At 45.5% G+C, this 20,635-nt stretch overlaps 2 non-coding genes across 2 annotated transcripts; one reads left to right on the plus strand and one right to left on the minus strand.

Annotated features, from left to right (window-relative positions):
• Nucleotides 1-9,375: 9,375 nt before the first annotated feature.
• Nucleotides 9,376-9,448, minus strand: Trnar-ccu. Its single transcript has one exon. It is a non-coding gene; the product is annotated as a tRNA-Arg (tRNA).
• Nucleotides 9,449-9,957: 509 nt separating this feature from the next.
• On the plus strand, nucleotides 9,958-10,030 carry Trnar-ccu. The gene has a single exon. It is a non-coding gene; the product is annotated as a tRNA-Arg (tRNA).
• Nucleotides 10,031-20,635: the final 10,605 nt, after the last annotated feature.

Here is a 20,635-nt window from a genome sequence, read left to right on the forward strand (position 1 = left end):
TCTTCTGCTGTGTCCTTATGACAACTCTGTCCGACTACTGCCACAAAAAGTGGCAGACAGGCAGGCATAAATCAATGTTTCTCGGCGAGCAGTTGACGTACTCGATTGTCGATGGTTGATGGTCGATGCTCGAATGATCGCTGGCTGGAACGAGCGTGCCATAAATTATTGGATATTTGACAGTAGAGCTCATGTAATGAGAGAGAGAGATCACCAACTGCTTAATTGATAAGTTTTTGTCTCCGTCCAGGACTGGTCTGTCCGTCTGTTCTGCTCTCCGGGACCTTATCACTGGTCGTGTGACTGCGTGATGTATTGTTAGCCGTGACCAAATCGTGTAATAAGCCGTCCCATAAAATTGCCAACTTCGCGGAGATAATGGCTTCGAACTAAACAACTGTCTGATGGTTTATCGCCCCTGTTAATCTGGCGACATTATGTCAAACAAGGACAGGCCATGGAGAGTGTGTTTGTGATATGGGCCCACGGACGCGTCCGCTCTGTGATCCGGCTCGAGGTCCAGAGGTCCCGGGCTCCAGAGCTCCACAGCCATCTCCTTCTCGCCAAAATGATCGATTGCGCGCAAACGCATTGACATATCGACATGAATCTTGCATTATTAAGCAACGCCAGGAATTTTAAATGAAGACCGAGACGAACATCCAGCTATGCACCTCGCAGCATCTGACATTGGCAACTGTTGCTGTTGCTGTTGCTGTCGCTGCCGTTTAGCTGCGATTGTTATCGTAATGATGCGTTCGAAGGAAAAGCAAAGGCGAAGGCAAACGCATTCCACACTCACCATCGCCGTTGCCATCGCCATCGCCTTCGCCGTCGCCGTCACATTCACACGCCGTCCGGGAAAGGAAAGCCTGGACAGGAAGGGCTCGTGAGCCCTGGGACGACGAGCAATGCGAGAAAATTAATAATTTCGCATCGACACCCAATTGGCAGAGCCTTCTGTGCCGTCACAATGACAACCGGCTGATAATAAATTATATTTTATTTCTTTTCAATGCTAATGCAATGACAGGCCGCAAATTACAGTCCTTATTCCTATTTGCGGATGTTCAGGTGTTCCCGCAGCCATTTTGGTTGTATTTAGAAGAGGAATCTGTGTACCCTCCCCATCTGGTAAACCTATGCTCAGAGATTTTTGAATACCGTGCAATGCATTTACACATTCTGAGCGTGTAAATATGCTGGATAAACACACTCCAACTCCCTTGATTGATTGGCGCTATACCCAATCCGAAATTGAAGTCATAATTGAAATGCAAATCGCAGTATTAGCTGGCCAGTTCGATTCGAAAATGCAAAATAATGAGCCTGCGCCAATATTTGTCTCCGCAATTAATATATTCAAATATGGTCGAGCTTCTATCTGCATTTCGTTTTATAATAAGTGCGTGCGTGACATTTGGTTAAAAATAATTCTGTATTTCCCTGTCAGTCAGTCTGTCCCGGCACGATTATATCAGCAGTACAATAAGTCCAATCAATCAAACTGTTAATTAAGTTACACGCAGTTGATTGTTTTTTTGTTTAACCACTGTTGTTACACAGGGTATATCTAATTTGAGGAGAGGTTTGTCACAGGAAGAGAAGGTGAATAATGTTGCCAAGATTTGTATACCCGATGTGCAGGTATCATATCAGTGTTGCATACTATTATCTGTACAACCGAAAACGAGTTATTATCCAGCTGAGTGTCTCTATGGGTGTTCACCGATTCGATTTTTAATTTCTGTCAAATGGTTTCTCTGTCGCTTCAAAATACCTACTATATGAGAGCATTAGTGCTTTATGTTGAACTATTTGCAATGAAATTAATTTCGAATTGTTATTACCAACAGATATAATTTGTTTTGCCAAATAATATTTCCCCGAGTCCATAAGTGGAACCACCGTTCACAGGGATTCCAAATGACATACGAATATCATATACTAGTATGTACATATTCCTTGTATGTGCATTCGATACTTCAAATATTTATTTGCACGCATCGAACAAATCCAATTTAAGCTACAGACAATAGTAATCAATTATGCAATTGGCAATTCAGTGCAGCCCAATATCGGAGTGATCCGTCCCAACCAAATCAATCCAAGCCAAACTAAACCCCTCTCTAACCCATTCAACTCTTTGGCCTGTCGGACTTTGCCAACTGTGTCAGCTGTCAATTGCATGGGACAGGCATCACATTTGCATGCTGGGCTCGCTCTGTGCAGCAAGGTGGCACGGACCAGATACCCCAGAATGATATAGAAGTTATATGCAAGCAAGGGTACTGAAAAATTAAGTAGCCCGGGAGATGTATGGGGTCCGGCAGCAGGAGGACAACTGCAGGACTCGGACAGAGCCAATCCTAAGAAAGCCGAAGCGCCGCTTTCCAGCTGATTTCTTGTTGTGCTGTTCTTTGTTTCGGCCTTTTATTTGGACCGACTTGGGTGCACTTTGCGATTTGTCAAAGAGCGCAATGTGGCCAAGAGAAATGTCTGGGCAAGTTTTCTGGAGGGCTGCAACTTGGCTGCCAAAGCCAGCTAAAGTTGCTTTGCTTAGAATTTATCTACTGTCAGCTGTCTGACCAGCCCTGGTCGCCCTTCAGTCGCCTCGCCCCTCCCCGCCGGGAACATTAAAAAAGTTATGACAGTGTCCTTGTTGACTGCGTTACAATTCTTTTTCTGCTCTGCTACTACTGCTTCTTGGGCAGGCTTGGCCATTGTTTGGCAGCAAATTCTTGGCCAGTTGTTTTCCCAGATTGTTGTTTATTTGTTTACGGCCAGCCAGGAGCAACTTTTGATGTCCTGGCAAAAGACTACCACTCTCCCACTCTCTCCAGCGCGGGTGTCTGGCTCTTACCCGTAATGTCAGAAGTTTTATGCATCCTTGGATGCTCGACTGGCATTCACTTGAGATTTATGGGTTGGAGCTTTCGCTCCCACCATTGCCTTGGTCAATGACAGCCATAAACATTTTATATGAAATGCCCTCTCAGCGCAGTGCTGCAACGCCCTCGGAGCTCATTAGCCACATGCAGGAGCAGGAGCAGGAGCGGGAGCAGAAACAGTAGCAGCAGCAGATGAGGCTGGGGATGAGCAGAAGCAGCAGCCAGTGACCCAGGCAGAACCAGTTGTGGAACGATGTGACATGATTGCGGACAGATTGCAATATAAACCCGAGCCAGCCACTGCATCTCCACCGTAGCAGCAGCAGCAGCACCACCACCACCAGCACCAGAAGCAGCAACTGGCACATAAAACACAGGTCCGCACAAGTTGTCAACCAGTTGGCAGCTGCACGGAAACATTTGCTTCCTTAAACAGTTGGCCAAACACAGTGTGCACTAGTCCAAGACCAAGTCCGAGTACGAGTCCGAGTCCAAGAGCAAGACCACGAGCAAGTCCAATGCCAATGTCGATGGCTTAAATTATGGTCAATGGAATTTTTATAGATTTTCCAAAGGCCCAAAGAGCTAAGGAGCTAGTTGTGGCGGAGCTGCTGGACCGCACAAAAAGTGTGCAACAAAATTAAATGCATTTCATAATTTCTGCAGCAGCCTGGAGATGTCTGGGTCCGTGTCTGAGAGTCGATGCTCCTCGTAGGGGCACCCGTTCTGTTGGGGCTGCGGCTGGGGCTGGGGCCGCGGCTGCGGTCGCTTTTGGCTGCGGCAAGTGCAACATTGTCTGTCTGTTAACTTATTGACACCCATATTTGGGATTGAATCATTAAAGCCAGTTTAGCTGCGCCTCTCTGGCTCTCTGGCTCCCGGGCTCCCTGGCCAGCGATCTATGTATGTATCTGCCCCATTACCGTCCCGCTGCGATCTGTCCGCAGCCCGTTTAGGCCTTGTTTATTTGGCTATTGTCTTGGCCGTTTTAGACAAATTTTATTGGTTTACGCACGCGTACTGACGTTGACAATGTGACCTTGTCAGCATTAGTGACAAGCGGCCAAAGCTGTTATCATATTTCTCTAGCGGAATTGGATTCAATCGGTTTTGGTTTGCTTCGTTTTTGGTATGGGAAAGAGACTAAATGGCTCAAAGAGAGAGGATATTTTAGGATGAGCGCCCGCTAAGCCTCTTTAGAGCGTCTATTAGTGTTGGTAAAGCGTCATTTTAGTGTTGCGAATGACCGCATAACTCTGCAGAGGAAATATTGATGGATCTGGAATATCTACAATTTATCAATGACATCTCAACCCATTTGAACCAAATTGAAGCAATTAATGCCACACTAACAATGGGAAACAAATCAAGTTCCAGTTGTGTTCATTTTGATTGCATACCTAGCATTATTACACCGCCCAAAGGGGCACAGGTACAGCACAGCTATCAAAACGATCTAATGAGGCACTTAATTTGCCTGCCACATTGCCATGCTGCCGGGGTGGCATTGAGCGTAGGTAGTCCGACAATCACACCTATCTAATAACTTCATTAACCAATCAATCAACCCGGCAACACACGACTCCCGGCAGTACAATGAGTCATACAGTCAAATCGGTGGCACACGTGAGTGGCCCCCAACAAAGAAGAGCCCGCAGAAAGCTGAAGAAGTTTGTTGTTTTCGCAATGTGGTTGCAAGTGCAGCCGAAAGCACAGCATAACGGAGCTTAAAAGCCCCGCAAGCTTCCACGAATGCATGCAATGCTCGGCGCTGCTCGGTCACTTCCGGCTCGGCGGCACGAATGCACACGAACGCGAGCATATGTGGAGAAAAGCTCCTATGTGCGTGGGAGCCACGGAGAGATAGAGAGAGCGTCGGAGAGTGTGGGTTAGTTTCCCGGCCGCATGCACATAAGCTCATTTCCGCTCACTCTCCCACGCTCCCGACTGGTTGGGCAGGGGCTGTCAAAAAGATACCGGAAGTAGGAAATTCGGGTACAAAATGCATTTCGTGTGCGCCAACATTTCCGTTACGGACGCCGCTAACAGAGCCGCAACAGTACCGGAGCCGAGAGCCCTGATAGCCGGACACTGGAGCACCGTTTAGGCCGCGGCAACAGAGCAGGCAGGCAACAACAGATCACACACACACAAATACAGAGACATGTGCGTAGGCCATGTAACGGTTAAATGCACTCGTGTGTGAGCTTGGAACATGTTGGCCGTATGGTTCTTGTCACGGCTAAGCCCGTAATACGGTTTGACGGAAATGCATTTTGAAATCGCACAGAGATTTTCCCGCCCCCACTCGAAATAAATTGTATGAGCTGCTGCCGCTGCTGCTGCTGCTGTTCTCTCTTTAAATTCGTCAAATTGCAAAGTGCAACAAAAGCTAGAAGCATTTCAGGCACTGGTCTACCTTGACGAGGGATCGAGAATGTTTAAAGAAACTTGTGTGACAAATTGCATGCGATGAATGAGGCGACTGGCAGAACTCAATAAAAAAGGTTGTTAGGAGCGTGACCTGGAACGTGAAACGCTGTTGAATCGATAGAATAGTCAAAGGTCTTTGAGCATAAAGTGCATTAAAAACATTTTTGATGTGTAAACAATTTTGTCTTATTTAATATTTCTAAATGAAGTGAATATATAGTCTGTCCTCATCCTTCTTTCTCTTGGTAAGCCCTCATTGTGGTGGTGGTGTTGCCAATGGAAGGGTAGTTGGTCCGCATTTTTTCCCAAGTCAAGGATTGGCATAGCCGCCAGCTGTTCCTAGATAAACCCTTCCAGTTCCCGCTCCAACCCGCCCCTTTGGCAGGGCGAATCCTTTAAGTAGTTTTGTGTTATTTGAATATAAATACTCATTTAATTAGCAACGCTGCTGAGAGACTGACTGGCAGACCTTTGATCTCTCCAGCAAATGTGTAAATATTTGACATTAATTACAAGTTGTATGCAGCCCCACATCGCTGCCCCTCACATTGTAGCCCTCGCCATCAGGCAGCTCAGACAGCTCAGGCAGCTTGTGGCGGCAATAACTGGAAAATTTATTTAATATTCACTTATGAAGCCTGCTGGGATGCTGAAGTTGCGACGGTGGCAAATTGCTTAAGCGCTTATTTGTCAACTACGACGTGGGCGGGTGGGCCGCATCCACAGGCCTATAAATTATATACATTATGTATATAGGCAGTGAGAACTCATTAATAGGAAGTATACGTAAGTACGCCGACTCAGACGCAGCCGACTCTTAACCCATCACGGCATCAATTATTCAGGCGGCACGCGACGGCGACGGCGACAGACGAGAAATGGCCGCCAGCAAAATGGCGGCAATGTGGAGTCCTTACCGTTACTCACTTGGGAAATCATGTGCGTGCCTCTGTGTTTGTGTGTGTGTGTGTGTGTGTGAGAGGTTGGAGGATCAGAGCTTTTGGGGTGCGTGGTTGGTAAACAGCTTGAAAGCCCCAAAAGTTTACCCCCTGTCCATCGATGGAACTTCCAAAAATAAACAGTCAACTACTCGAAAGTGTGGATGTGGAGGCGGTTGCACTTGCAAAATGAGTACCCAAGTAATGGAAATGCTTTGTACACAGCCAAGGGGATTTCCCCGATGATACAGTCCACAAGTGGTAGTCATATTTACTCGTACATATTATATCTTAAAGGAATTGCAACTTATTGCAATACTACATTGATTTGCATGAACAGAGCAACTGTCTCAGCTATAAGTAGTTTTAATTCAATTAATTATTTACCTTCGGACAGAGGACAGTGTTACAGTGCACTGCTACATATTTCATTCAGTTCTAGGCATGTTTTGCTAATGATGAATAATGAGCGTTAACCAGCAGATAATTGCTCGCTTGTGTGAAATATAACACTGTAAATTAATCTACCGGGTGGGTAGAGACAAGCCATTGCACATGTCCGGCACTCAAGAATTATCTAATGAACTTCAATCCTACACTTTTGTTTTCTGTGAAATGGCCTTGGTCCAACCAAAAGCGAAACTAGCGAAATATTATCGTAACTATTTAGTTCTGAATATTTGTAGGCACTGTTCACTTCTTGAACACGAGCAAACACTCATCTGGAGCTATATTTTATATATATTTTATCCATTCTAGACAGCCCTTTCCATGCACTGGAAGCCCAACCTCCGTTTACTTTTAGCCCCAACCTCAACGGCCACATCTAAAGAGGTCTGCATCTGCATCGCGGCCTGAAATTTACTCTGACCATTCGGCGTTTAACATGCACTAAATTCATCGCTGGCCACATCTTCACATGGACCGGGCCAGGAGTCGCTGCCCCTTTCGCCCCATTAATTTACGCGCACTTTGCAAGCACTTTGGCTGGTAGATGCTGCGCGATGCTTATCTGGCGGATTAAACCTATATCATTTCATTATTATTCGGCGGCTAACGGTGGACCATGGGGCGCTCCCTTTGGTGGGTAACATTTCTAAATTAATTAGCAACCCGGCGATGGCGGTGGCGGTGGCTGAGCTAAAGGCTTGGCTCCTCTCCGGTTCGGTTCGGTTGAGCAACAATTTTTGACAGCATCAGCCAAAAACAACAGCAGAAAATGCTGGAAAAAAAAGAAAAAATAAAAAAGAAAAGCCAGTTAACATTTCGGTAGTCGGAGGCTCTCTCTTATCTTTGGGCCACACGATGCCGGGCGACGTCGACGACGACGACAATTTATTGACAAGACAATGGCGCTCAACGTATGTAATTAATCTCGACATAATCTGAGTAGATAATTTTTGCAGCTCGTTGTTTGCTGCCACCGCCAGCGATGTTGGTTGGGCTCTTGTTTTTGTTGCTGTTGCCTGTTTGTGCCTGTTGGCGGTCTATTTTGGTGTGTGTTTGTCTCCTCGTCGCCCGCTTTGGTCATGTTCTTTTATAGCCGCTCCTGTGCCGGGCCCTGTCAGCTTTATGAAGTGCACATGCATCCCATATAGAGGGCCAGGGACAACCAGCGATATTGTCCTTTTACGGCATTCCCCCACATTGCTGGCCTTTTTCAATTAAGTAAAATGCAACAAATGCAATCTGCAAAGAAATGCATTCCATAAAGTGGAGAGAATGCCTTTTTCCGCCAGCTTTTGTGGGCTGTTCGTCGAATCTTTTCTGGGCCTGGGCCTGGGCTTGGACCTGGGCTCGGGCCTGGGCTCGGGTCGGACTTTGGCCTAGATTCGACCTGATGCCAAAAGTGCTCCAGTCATTAATTTTGTGCAAAACTCTACACTCGGGAGGAAACTGAGAGTATGTCCGACACGATGGTTCGGATGGAGAGGAATCATAAATCTAGCTGCATAAACAGTACTGGTAACAAACAACTTTGCTTTATTCGAACGCCCCTATCCAGAAATAGTTTATATTTATGTTTATCTTATTACAGGGCATTTGCTTAGTCTGGAGCAGTCTCCGGACTACTCTTTTTACACTTTATGGATTATGACTACGTGGGAAAGTTGAATTCATATCAAATATTTAGTATGAAATGCTGTAGTGCAGGCAGAAACAGCACCACACCCACTAGGTATCTGCCTCCCCCACTGCAACAATGAATTTACATTAATGATGAGGCAGCCCCAAATCCCGACCCTATCCCTCCGCCCTAAGCTACACCGCATCCTCAGCCGAACTTTGGTGAAATCGCAAAGCAAATGAAACTATGCGGGCACTGTTTTTGGAATTTTTTGGTTTCTTCTTTTTTTCCTCTAGAGCTGCCTGTATGCAACTTTAATGCCAGGAATGGGTCTTCCATCTACATACGTACTAGCCTCCATCAGACACTGCCTGTCGTGCCTCCTTCCTACTGACTGCCGAGCGTCGTCTCCCTGGGTGGCCATTTGGTCGTTTGGCGTTGGCATATTTTATGGCCATGCATATTTCAGATAGCGAAAGTGAAATTATGAGCCGCTATTTTTGGCAAACTTTTGAGTGGATCTCTCGGTCGATGGCATGCCACACCACACCCCATGATGCAACAACCGCAGCAACAGCACTCAGCCACCTAATGTCAGTCAGCAGACGGTGCGGCCTTTTTGACAACTCATCAGAAAGTTGATTGCCATTTAAAAGCCGGGGTGAAAACGATATGAAAAGATGTTGGCTTGTAAAGTTGTTAAATTTAGTGGAAGTGGTACAGCAAAATGTCAACTGCCACGACTAGTTTTCATAGCTTATGCTGCGGGGAGTGGCACCATATCGGTGGTAATCTGATTTGATCTGACATCGAAAATACTGCAGGGATACCCGCCAGAGACGCTCTGTCTAGATAAACTTAAAATTCGTTCCTTATATTTGAGTATTCTATTGTTTCTGCCTAGAAATTCTCAGGTGCGAGAGACTAAACAGAATCTATTTAAAACTTTTACCAATCATGTCGATATATAGATAAGTTCTTACAAATAGTATAACAGTAAAAATTTTAGAAAAACACAAAGAATATGAAAAAAGTTACTTCTCCTTACCCCAGATGGGACTCGAACCCACAATCCCCGGCTTAGGAGGCCGATGCCTTATCCATTAGGCCACTGGGGCATATCGTATCTGCTGACAAAAATCCGATATGAGCAGCGCGTGTGCTGCCGGAGAGCAGCACAAGAACCAACCACTAAACAATAGAACATTCTTTGGAGAAAAACAACTGGGTAAATAAAGGTATTTTTCAATGGAAAAACGAATCAAGTAAACAATATTGACTTCATTTCTGGGTTATATTTGTTCTTTTCGTTATTTAGAACATTCGCAATTTGTGTATAATCTAAAATATGTTTTCTATTAATATTTTTAATATATAATACTCAAATATCAAACATATTACTTTATATTTCATTTTCGATTTTACACGTAAGAATGCTTGGATGAACTAATTTGCGACCCTTTAAAGAACATAAAGCAAATAATAAACAGCTGTGTAAATACGCATACAGACTGCTGTACATACACGTATGCACACTCATACTTAGGTACATATACGATCTGCTTTGCTATCTACGCGCATGTTCCGCCCGTAGATTGTATTCGCAGTTAGCCACTTACTAAGACGTGCCCCAGTGGCCTAATGGATAAGGCATCGGCCTCCTAAGCCGGGGATTGTGGGTTCGAGTCCCATCTGGGGTAAGGAGATGTAGATTTTTTAAAATTTTTTTTTCTCTATTTTTTAGTTTTCTTCTCGCTTGTTAAAAAAACATATTTTTTTTATAAAAATATGATTGGAAATACTAGAAAGAGTTGTGTAAACTTGAATCAGAAACACTAGAAAGGTAATTTCAAATAATAATGTTCTAGTACTAAAGGAATGTGACATAGTTTCCGCGCCTTTAGTTCGTATTAAAGTAGCAGGTTATTGGCCCATTTGTTATATGCAAATTGGCATTACATAAGCTGGACCATTGAAAGCAGCAACTGTCTGCTGCCTGTCTATGGGACTATTGATTTTTGTACTTGTGTTTTTTCGGTTAGTGTCTGGATAAACGGCGCATTTATTTATTACAACTACATTAAACCGAAAATGTCACGACATTAATTTCGCAAATGCGATTAATAAACGTCAGCATAATGTCATTGTTTGCAAATGCCCCAAGACTCGATGGTTGTTGTTGCTGTTGGTGTTGGTGTTGCTCTTTGGGGCAACCATTATGCACAAGCCATTGACCACAAGTCAAGCAAAGTCAAGTCAAGTCTAGGACAGACAGCGAACATGATTTACACCCATCCATTGTCTCTACTTGTACACAAACATTATACTAGGAGTCCGGCCACTGTCCCGGCAAAGAAAGAGACCCGAATTGAAGCCGTGCAAGGTGTCCGAATTGTGCGTGCTACTTGTAGCGCGACCCAGATCACCGGGTCGGTTCTCGGGTCTGGTCATCTGGAACATGGCACACTAATTAGAGACGGAATGGAAATTAAAAACTTGCAAATTGAAAAAGAGAGGCAGCAGGCGCAGTGTTTCGGTGCGGCATGGACCGACGGAGGGCGTGGCCCGGAGTGGCATGTGCCCCGAGGCAACTGCTGCGAAGAAAACCTTGAAATGTCGCTCACTCACACAGAAATGAAAAGCCAACGCAGCGAAAAAGTTTTCCAGGCCACAAATCGCTTTGGCAGCCGGGCGCATGCAAAAGCCAATCTTGATTACAATCAGTATCAGAGGTCCGTCCGACAGTCAATGGAGATGCTGGGTGGAACGAAGGTGGAGGCAGCAAGGCGGCGAGGCGGCGAGGCGACTCGGGAGGAGTCAGGAGGAGGGCTCTGCCCATCAGGCCGCATGTTTGCATGTTGCCAGGCGATAAAGATCAAATGAGAAATGAACGTCGCCGACGCAGCCTCCAATCTCCACTGGGGGGGCTGCTGATGACGGCCTAGTTGCATGCTGCGTGAATATTTGCCTTGGACCCGGTGCACGGTGACAAGATTTGTGTGCCACCAGCTGCAAACGAGAGCAGGGCAATTTCTGGCCAGCAATTAACACAACTCGTATGTCCGAACGATTCTCGAAATTCGCATTTATTAGCAAACTCTTGAGCAACACTATTCCAATCGAGAGCAAGAGCGTGCAATTCGATCTAGCCAAATGGGTTATGGGAGAGGATTTTCCAATTTAGAGTTGATTATCCCTCTGTTGTTTCCAAAGTATTCTCCCTGTCGATTTCCCCTGCAATACTCGTATCTCCACCAAATCGTTTTTCCATGATTACCTCAAAAATAATATTTTCCATCAAAACGAATTTTATTTTGGTTGAGCGCTTGCCAAACCAGTTCGATTCGATTCGATGCCAGTAGACGACGTGTTCGCTTGATGTACCTACAACTAATTGACAGCTTCCAGTTCTGGCCACCTCTTCCTCCTACAACTCCGTCGCTCCTTCGGCCGGCACTAACTTTTCGGAAAAGCCGTTAACAGAATTTCGTGATATGTCACGCGTCCGGCAATGAGCGTATACAAAAAAAAAGTTGCAGCCAGTTACCGAAACCTGCCCACATCTTCAGGTCCACCTCAATTATCTGGTCGTCTGTGCGGTGGCAGGAGGGAGGGGAAAACTCAGCATAGACCGTAAATTATTTTGCTTTGCTGTGCAAATTAATTTCAACTAACTGACAGACTAGTCCGGTCCGGCCGTGCAGACTGGCAGAACACAGCATATTCGATTGGTTATGTATATTTTATGAGTGAGGCCCACACCCCACTCGCCCCACTCTCGATCCGCTCGGGGTCCCAGCTGCGGCTCCAAGCTCCGAGAGCTGTCTTGGAAAACACGTCACTTGCCCGCCAAATTTGGCTATCAATTTGGCCAACTCTTTCGTTGGCCAGCCAAGCCAGCCGTTCTCCTGCGGCAGTGACATTTTCGTTCGCCTGTCGCGTGCCTCAGACTCTCAGAGTTTCGGCCACAGCCGCAATTAGCTATTGACCCACAAAAATTCATTGGGTATTGAATATGTATTTGGCAATGTGGGTTAACCGCTAAACCACGCCCAACACTCGCAGGGCAACAGTGCCGGAGTTGAACTATGACATGGTGGCCATGATGCAGATGGCATAAATCAAAGCACAGTTCATTGTATAGAATAGAATATAGAAAATAGAATATAGAATATGGGGCATAGACGACTATCCGGCTGGAAGATGCGCCAGGAAGAAGAAGTAGGTTTGGCTTTCACGCCGCTTCGAACGGGGCACACCTGAACTATTGAAACATCAGCGACTCAACGTCTCTGCTAACTGAATCGACTGCCGCAAAACAATGGAGACTCTCTACCATTCCCACATAGACAAAAGCACACACAAGCACACTCACAGACGTAAGAAGCAAAAAAGAGCCGCGCAAATTAAAGTTAATCGAATGCCTTTGACCTTTTCACACACACACACAGGCACACAGGAGGGGGCATGGGACGGCTGCCCTTCTCCTGGCTGCTCCGACAAATGCATTGCACTGCATTCGATTTGCAATTTCAGATAAAACAGAGCCCAGAGCCAGCCCCAGAACGTTTGGCATTCGTCCAAAGTATAGATGGAAGTGGAGTACACCCTGTGATGTGTCTATTCTAGAAAAAGCGACGAGCGACCTCCAGTGTGGTGTGGCGGTAACGTGAATACTGGCGCCACTCTCCTATGGTATGGCACTTGCCAAGGGTTGCCCTCGATAGATTGATCATTGATCGATGGTGGTAGTTCCATATACCGCAAGCTCTACAACGTGGTCAGAGTATCTCCCATTCGCATCATACCCTAGCCTCATACCCTGCCCTGAGAATATTCCCGCCTGGAAATGTTATGTGAACTGAAAATTAACCTTAATTAAATTTGTCATATCTGAGTTGCATAATCAGACAAAGGCTGTGTCCTGCCCGAACCGCAATCTGTGTGTGGGCCAGCGGTTGCGGTTGCAGTGAGCGGCGGCGGCGACTACAACTGCCGCTAATGTCACCGACAACATGCCAACAAAAAAGTGTTCAAGCCCACAAACAAAAAATCAAAGAAAAAAGACAAGATCTATGTTCAAGCACAGACGATTAGAATCGTTTTAGCCGACTAAAACACACCTAATTGCTGGACACGCCGTCATCCGTCCGTCGGCTAATTGAAATCTCGCCCCCCCCTCGCCAGCGACGTTTCTCATTCTTTTACCAGATTCTTTTTTTTTTCAAGGTCCACTTTGACTAATTTGTGTGTGTGCGCACAAACCGCCTTTCTAGATGGCTTTATTTTTATTATTTCTGTCGCTGTACAAAATAATTTCAGTTTTATTTACCTGTCTTTGGGGTGTGGCCAGCCACGTTTCGCTCTGGGCCCCCGTTCAGAGAGTCTACCTGGCAAGCGACCTGCATTATCTGAACATGCAACGTGCGAATTTAGCGGCGGATAATAAATACTGGCAGTCGCATTCTACCATTTTTATGGGAATCAAATGGCTTGTTTAATTTGAACTGACTTTTTGAACTTGGAGCCTGCACGTGCCGCTCCTGAGGGATGTCAAACCCAAGAAGCAAATCTTGAATGTCGTTCCAGAACAGTTTTTCCACAGAAAGTTCCTTAATGATTTGATAGCGAGTGTCGGAACTGTTTCCATTGAAACCTGATATAGATGTGCGATTATTGGAATTAATGGATTACCGGACAGGTACAAACAATCAAAAATAACATTGATTGCGAATCTAATGAGACATGAAAAGATAAGTAAGGTTTATACCTTTATTACCAAACATTCTACAAAATTCGAGTGTTTTTGTAGGCAATATTTCTTTTGCCCGATATTCAAAATGAGTATAGGGGTATATTAGACTTGTGGTGAAAGTGGACGTGTGTAACGTCCAGAAGGAAGCGCTTACGACCCCATAAAGTATATATATTCTTGATCAGCATCAATAGCCAAGTTGATACAGCCATGGGTGTCTGTCCGTGTGTCGGACCCTATCAGCGCCTAGTGCTCAAAGAGCTAGAGCAACGAAGTTTTATATGCGGACTTCTGTGATATGTCATTGTTACAAGTATACGCCCGACGACATGTTCAGACACGTTTTCTGTCTCTCTCGCTCGCACTCTTTGTCGTGTCGTTCAATATTAGCGCCGTCTGGTGGAGGAGAGCCATACTGACTATGAATCGGGTATAAATGTATAGTTGCGGTCGCCGCAGCAACTCACAACGTTCCCCCTCGTTCCCTTTAAAGCATTCTGAAAGTACCCAAAAAGAAACCGAACAATATTGAAAAACAGTATCGTAGATAAAAACGTTTCAGAAAGTTTTCAGTGTAGGCTGCCAGGCAATTGATAGTTTTACCATAAGCTGTCGCTGACTCGCTTTCAGAACTACAGCATGACACCCAAAAAAAATACAAATAGAACAAGGGCCAAGCCCAGCCTCTGGCCCTGGCCCTCGCCACCGCAGAAAGGCAAACAAATGCAATCAGTGGAAAAGCTTCCTCCAGATCTCTCGTGGACAGTGGAGACAGTGGATACAGTGGAGGGAAAACAAGTTGCAGTTGGGAGGAAAAAGTGGGCCAGGTCTGGGGCAGGGGGTAGGGTGCCAAAGTTTGTGGCATAAACTTTTAATGAGTTCTTTTTATTTGCGATTTGCATGGCCACGCCCACCATTTGTCACACAAATGAAATCTGCTGGAGCGAAATTGCATTAAGTTGCCTCTGCTGCTCGTTTCCAAAAGAACCCCGCCCACTCCGATGACATTGCCTACTTTGGAGGCAAAGTTTCGGTCAAAGAGCCCCATCTCAGCCACATTCCCAGCTCAATGATGGGAGAAAAAACAAAAATTACGAAATAAAATAAATAAATATGCCTGAGCGCAAAACTTTTAAATTGAAAATGCGCTTTGAATATTTCAGCATTTTGCATTTTCGCATTTCTCGATCCTGCCGCTTGCTTTGTCTCCTGTCTCCTGCCCCGACGCCATCTTGTGCGGCATTGCACTTGCTAACTGTACTTGTGCTCATCTTTGTCTCCATCTCCATCTCCATCTCCATCTGCGCTTCCTGCCTCCTTCCCCTCCCTTGTACTAGCCTTCACACTGTCGACGTCTGCGAAAGGCGAAAATAATTTGAAATTTTAATTAAAAGTATTTGGGCAAAAGTTGCTGGTAAAACTGCCAGCGGCTCTGCATTTCTATCACCAGACAAATACGGCAAAATCAAAAACACAGAAAAAGAATCAACGAAATCGGAAGCGAAATTGGCAAGCCAGAAAGAGACAGCAGCAGAGTGGGTGGGAGAGGGATGGAGAGAGAGAGACGCGAGAAACTATTTCCGGGCCTGCTTTTAGCCTTTCACTCGATGGCATTTCAGCTTAAATTTTAATATTGCCGCCAGAGGCAGAAATTGTGCACTTGAACATGCAGCGTGGATCTATGGATAGGACGAGGGACGAGGCTTTTGGGGGATGTTGCAATTGTTGCCAACGCGACAAGTGGCCCCTCTCTTAATGTCTCTACTCATTTCAAAATGGGCCGTTTATGCGGCGGGAAATATTATGATGTCCGATCTTGATGATTTTCACTTTTTATCTACAGGAAAGATATTAAATAACTTGAGTTATTGTTTCCCCTTCTGCCAGATCGTAGACCTATTGCATGAGCCCCCATTACGCATAAATTCTAACGCCTTTATTTCGTATCTCTGCGTATGTGATGCAAAATTACAACATCCTGCTGTGGGTGGGGTCTTTCGTTTTTTCTCCCGCTGTAATTAAAGCTTTGGAGCTAGAGCCAAGGGGAAGGAAACTTATAGGTGTCCAGAAGAGGAGAAGAACGGAAGGGAGACACTGTCTGCCGGGCGGGCTGCTGGCCGGGCTCGTCGTATGGAGTGCAACGACGAAAGAAAGAAACTTTATTAATAAAAGTTTTTCCTTTGGTATTTTGCCCAAGTATTATTAAAAACTTTCATACACGCAGCGCTGCCAGCTCGCACACACATACATATACACATAAACATACCCGTAGACGTGCAGATCCATACACGCACACACACGGATATGCGAACACCCACACATGCAGACGCCAACATATGTCGACGTCTGTTGAAACATTCGAGCGTTAAATTGTGAGGCCCTTTTTATGCATGTGACAATATTTGTTACTCTTGTTTCTCTTTTAATACCCTTGCAAAAGGTATACTGAACTCAAGCAGATATTTGAGACGCAGGTCGATTTCAGTTTATCTTTTGCCATGAGTGTGCCTGATAGTCCCTCCATTCTAAAGCATTCTGGTTAAAACAGATATACACAGATATACGGGACATACTCGAAAGATCAATCGGTCTTGTAAGCGAAATGCAACAAAAAGTTACTTATTCATTTTTTGATAAATTAATTCTGCAAGGGTATCTGAGGCATCGCCTTCCCAAGATGCAGGTTTTTCTTCTTCTTTAGCTGCTTTCTGTTTTGCTTTTATTAATTTTCGTTGTCATGGCAGACAGTCTTCAAAGTTGTGATGGTGGGTGTCGAATCAGGACCTAATTTGGCGTTGTTTTGAAGGCTTCACACGTCAATTTGTTGACGCCAGAGAGAGACAAATTTAAAAGCTCTGCCACTTTTTAGGCCAATAATTTCGAATTTAAACTTTTCAATGGTTTTTTAATATATTTTTTTGAATATATAGTATGCATCTTGCCCTTAACATATTTCTTTAATGCCTTTGTGGTTGTGTCCCCCCAAAAACAAAGTTCACTTTGGGGTCTCAACACAAATCCCGTAAACATCAAGCTCTAAGCCTCATCTCAGAACAAGCTGAGTGTATAGCTTTTGCAGTTCTAGTCGTATTTCAGCTCTCAAACTATTTGCACATTGAGTGCATGCTTATTAGCATCGGAAAGAGAATATCTAATGAAGTGCGTCCCGTCCATTAACTGCAGAACGCACTGGGGGCCTTCCCTCTGGGGCTAGTTCCATTAGAGAGGAGGCTGGCTGCCTCTGCCAATTGCCATCTGTCTCGCTGGCGCTTTAGTTTCACTTGTTTTTTTACGGCACTCACTTAGCTAGACAAACTAAACAACTAATTAAAGTAAACCAAAGGCATTTACACAGAAAATTCGTTGACCACTTGGGCGGAAGCAATAGCTAAGCGCACACACACATTCCCATGCAGACATTCAGATGCGGATACGACTGCAGATGCAGATATGTATGTATGGACACATTGGCAGATCCTGCCCCAGCTGCTGGTGCTGCTTGACACCGACGCACCACACACACTCGCCCCACACTCACCCTGTGCAACATGAATATGCAAATATGAGCCTGTCATCCAGCTCATTTCCATTCTCGTTTACGCTCCTGCCATTTACTTCAATTGGGTGCGTTGTTCATTAATTTGCTGGCTGTCGTAGATGGGAGATGGGAGATGGAGCCTGGATGCTGGATGCTGGGGCGATGGGAATGCTATCACAGCTGCTGGCCCGACATCGATATGGCAAACGGTTGACTTTGTTGGCTCTTAATTGATTGCAGCCATTTAGGCAGAGCTCTCTCTTACCATTCACATTCGTGTGAATCTTTGCACTTGGCTTTGAATTAATTAGTGAGGAGACACTCTCCCAGTCCCAGTCTCAGTGCCGCTGTTAGCCATCAGATGCTGACGTGAGGCACAGAAATGCCTTCGAGAGTCAAGGAAAGACGAGCCCCACATCAGGAATCTTCAGTCTCACATCAGAAATACAACCGTAAACGAGAACAAGAAGTGAGCAGAACATTGTTCGTACAAGCTTTCTTTGTCATAAGTGAATTTTGTTTCCATCACATATTTTTAAGAATACTCTACCGATCCATTTCTCTTAATCTTTGCTTTCCGCCGAGAAGGTTCAAAATACTTTACAACCTATCGGAATTTTTACTTAATATATGTACATCAACAATTTCATAAGAATCGGTCGAGCGGTTTGGGAGAAGGATGAGGTGGTGTATATACATTTTATAGAATTCTCGTTATCTAACGATTTCAACACTAATAAAACCATGTGATGAGTGTGTTTTAACATTATAATTGATCAAATAAATGTTATACTGACAAAAGTAAATTCCCTCTGAAACACCAGGCACAGATTCACTGTCCGCCCATTCACTAAGTGCGACTTTAAAATTTTACTGTATGGTAGGGCATCCGGTTGCCCTACCAATTAAATGGTGATATTTTATTAAAAGAGACACATTGCCTTTACCATTTCCCATTTACCAATTTCCATTGCCATGGCAAATAGATGCTGCGATTTTCGCTCATTTTGCGGTGCAACTGAGCGTATACGCAACGCGGGGTAGACCGGTGCCTGCCACCATGGGCAGGTGTCTCGAGCGCCGCCGTTGGTTGCCATAACGCTGACGCTGACGTGGCAGTGGTCTCACACCTTCATAAATCCAAACCCAAACCCAATCCTGAGACCGAGACGGAGACCGAGTCCTGGCGGCGCCTGCACTCCAAACAGCCGTAGGAGGGTTGCAGACATCGCTGCTATTTATTCCGGATTTGTCTACCTTGCCCCTTTTTTTATTTATGTTTGGCAGACGCCAATTTTCATGGCGGTCTCTCCGACCCCACAACGGATATGCAGCTCAGCAGTGTCTGCCTCCGCTGGTCCTGCTGGTCGCGTCTTCTTTTGCGTCGGATCTGGTGGAGAGTCCACATCCCTGCGATTTCTGCTGCGGCCATGCGGAAAATAAAAGAAAGCCAAGCCCGACCCCAATCCCAAACCCCAAACTGTCGTCGTTGCCGTGTGCGGGCTCACCTTTGATTGTCTTAGAGCCGCTTGGCAATGCTGGTCAGACCTTTGGTTGCCGAGTAATGAAATCTGCCCCAAAGCAGGGGTAAACACGTAGGGGAGGGATGGATGGATGGATTGCCGGGGAGCCTTTTCCTTTGTTTGCTATCTGTACAAAACATTTTTGCTGTAAATATTTTAACTGGAAAATGCTTCTGCGTCTGCTTATCCTGGCTCTGGCTTTGTTCTGGCTTTTTCTTGTGGGCACGTTGGAAGCGTTTCGAAATTGTTGCCGTTCAAAGTGCACTGCCACTTCTGCCGCTGCTCCGACTTATCTGTCTTCTGTCTGTCATTTGGCTAAACACTTTAAGGAAACTATTGCTGGCCAAGACTTTTGATTAAAAAACTTTTGGCCAGCCAACAGCAAACAAATTCAATAAGCGCCGCTCCGAAAATCAATACACAAAATCGCCCACAGATGCCAGACTTACTAATCTAAGCCACAAAACACAGCCGCAGAATGGTGCGGCAATGGAGATGGAGATGCGACTCCAATGGAGTCGGTGTCGGAGTCGGGGATTGTAAGTGGGGGGAGGCACATAAATTCAAGATGTGGCCATAAGATTTATGACGATTGCGAACATGAACGTGGAATTTTTGGCGTCCTCGCCAGGAAGAGAGAGAGAGAAAGAGCAAAGCGGCGTGGCGCGGTGGCAACATTTGGGAGCCTCTGGCCTTTGAGCTTTGCTGTGGCTAGGACTGTGGCTGGGGTGAAGAGGGGCCTTAAGATGGTCGGCAATTTACAGTAGGCATATAAAATACACATAAAAATTGAAACTGCTCTTCGGGCCTCTCCAAGTCAGCAGACATGGCCGTCCGGCCGGCCGAGAGGGCGTATACTTTACGCATTTTAAGTTTCAATTCCACAGTCGAATTTATGGCCAAGGATGCGAATGTGGCGGCCGCTGCTGCTGTGGATGCCGATGCGCCATGGCTATTTTATGGCCACTTCCGCTGACCAAAATTCTAAGTGATTTCTGGCATAAAAGCATTACCTCCAGTCAGATAGAAACTTGCAGAAAGAGAGTGGCAGCAGAATATATATGTATATCTTGGGCAATTCTTGAGCTAATGAAGAACTCAATGATGAAGCTCGCGACGGAGAGCAAATGCTTAAATCAAATTTTTCACTCCCTTATTTATCGGATGCTTAATGAAATCCGGGAAATATTTTTCCACGCCATTTCCATGGCCAGCAATCAATTGTCAACGTCATCGCGAGTCTCTCCTCGGCCGTGGACGTGGACGTGCCGCGTCGAGACGGAGGACCGACGACCTCCATAATCCGGCTTATTATGCAAAGTAAATGCCACCGACTCTGTGTCCCTTTGCCTGCCCCTGATAATCTTCGGCGATATTTCATTGTCGTCGTCGCCGAGCCTTGTAAATGCGTTAACAGCCCTACGATTCGTCTCCGTCTCCTTCTGCGTCTGCGTCCTTCTGCGAGTCCCCAATTCTGAAATACTTCCGC

This window comes from Drosophila persimilis, unplaced genomic scaffold (assembly GCF_003286085.1).
Source record: "Drosophila persimilis strain 14011-0111.01,24,50 unplaced genomic scaffold, DperRS2 tig00000002-arrow-pilon, whole genome shotgun sequence".
Lineage (NCBI taxonomy): Eukaryota > Metazoa > Arthropoda > Insecta > Diptera > Drosophilidae > Drosophila > Drosophila persimilis.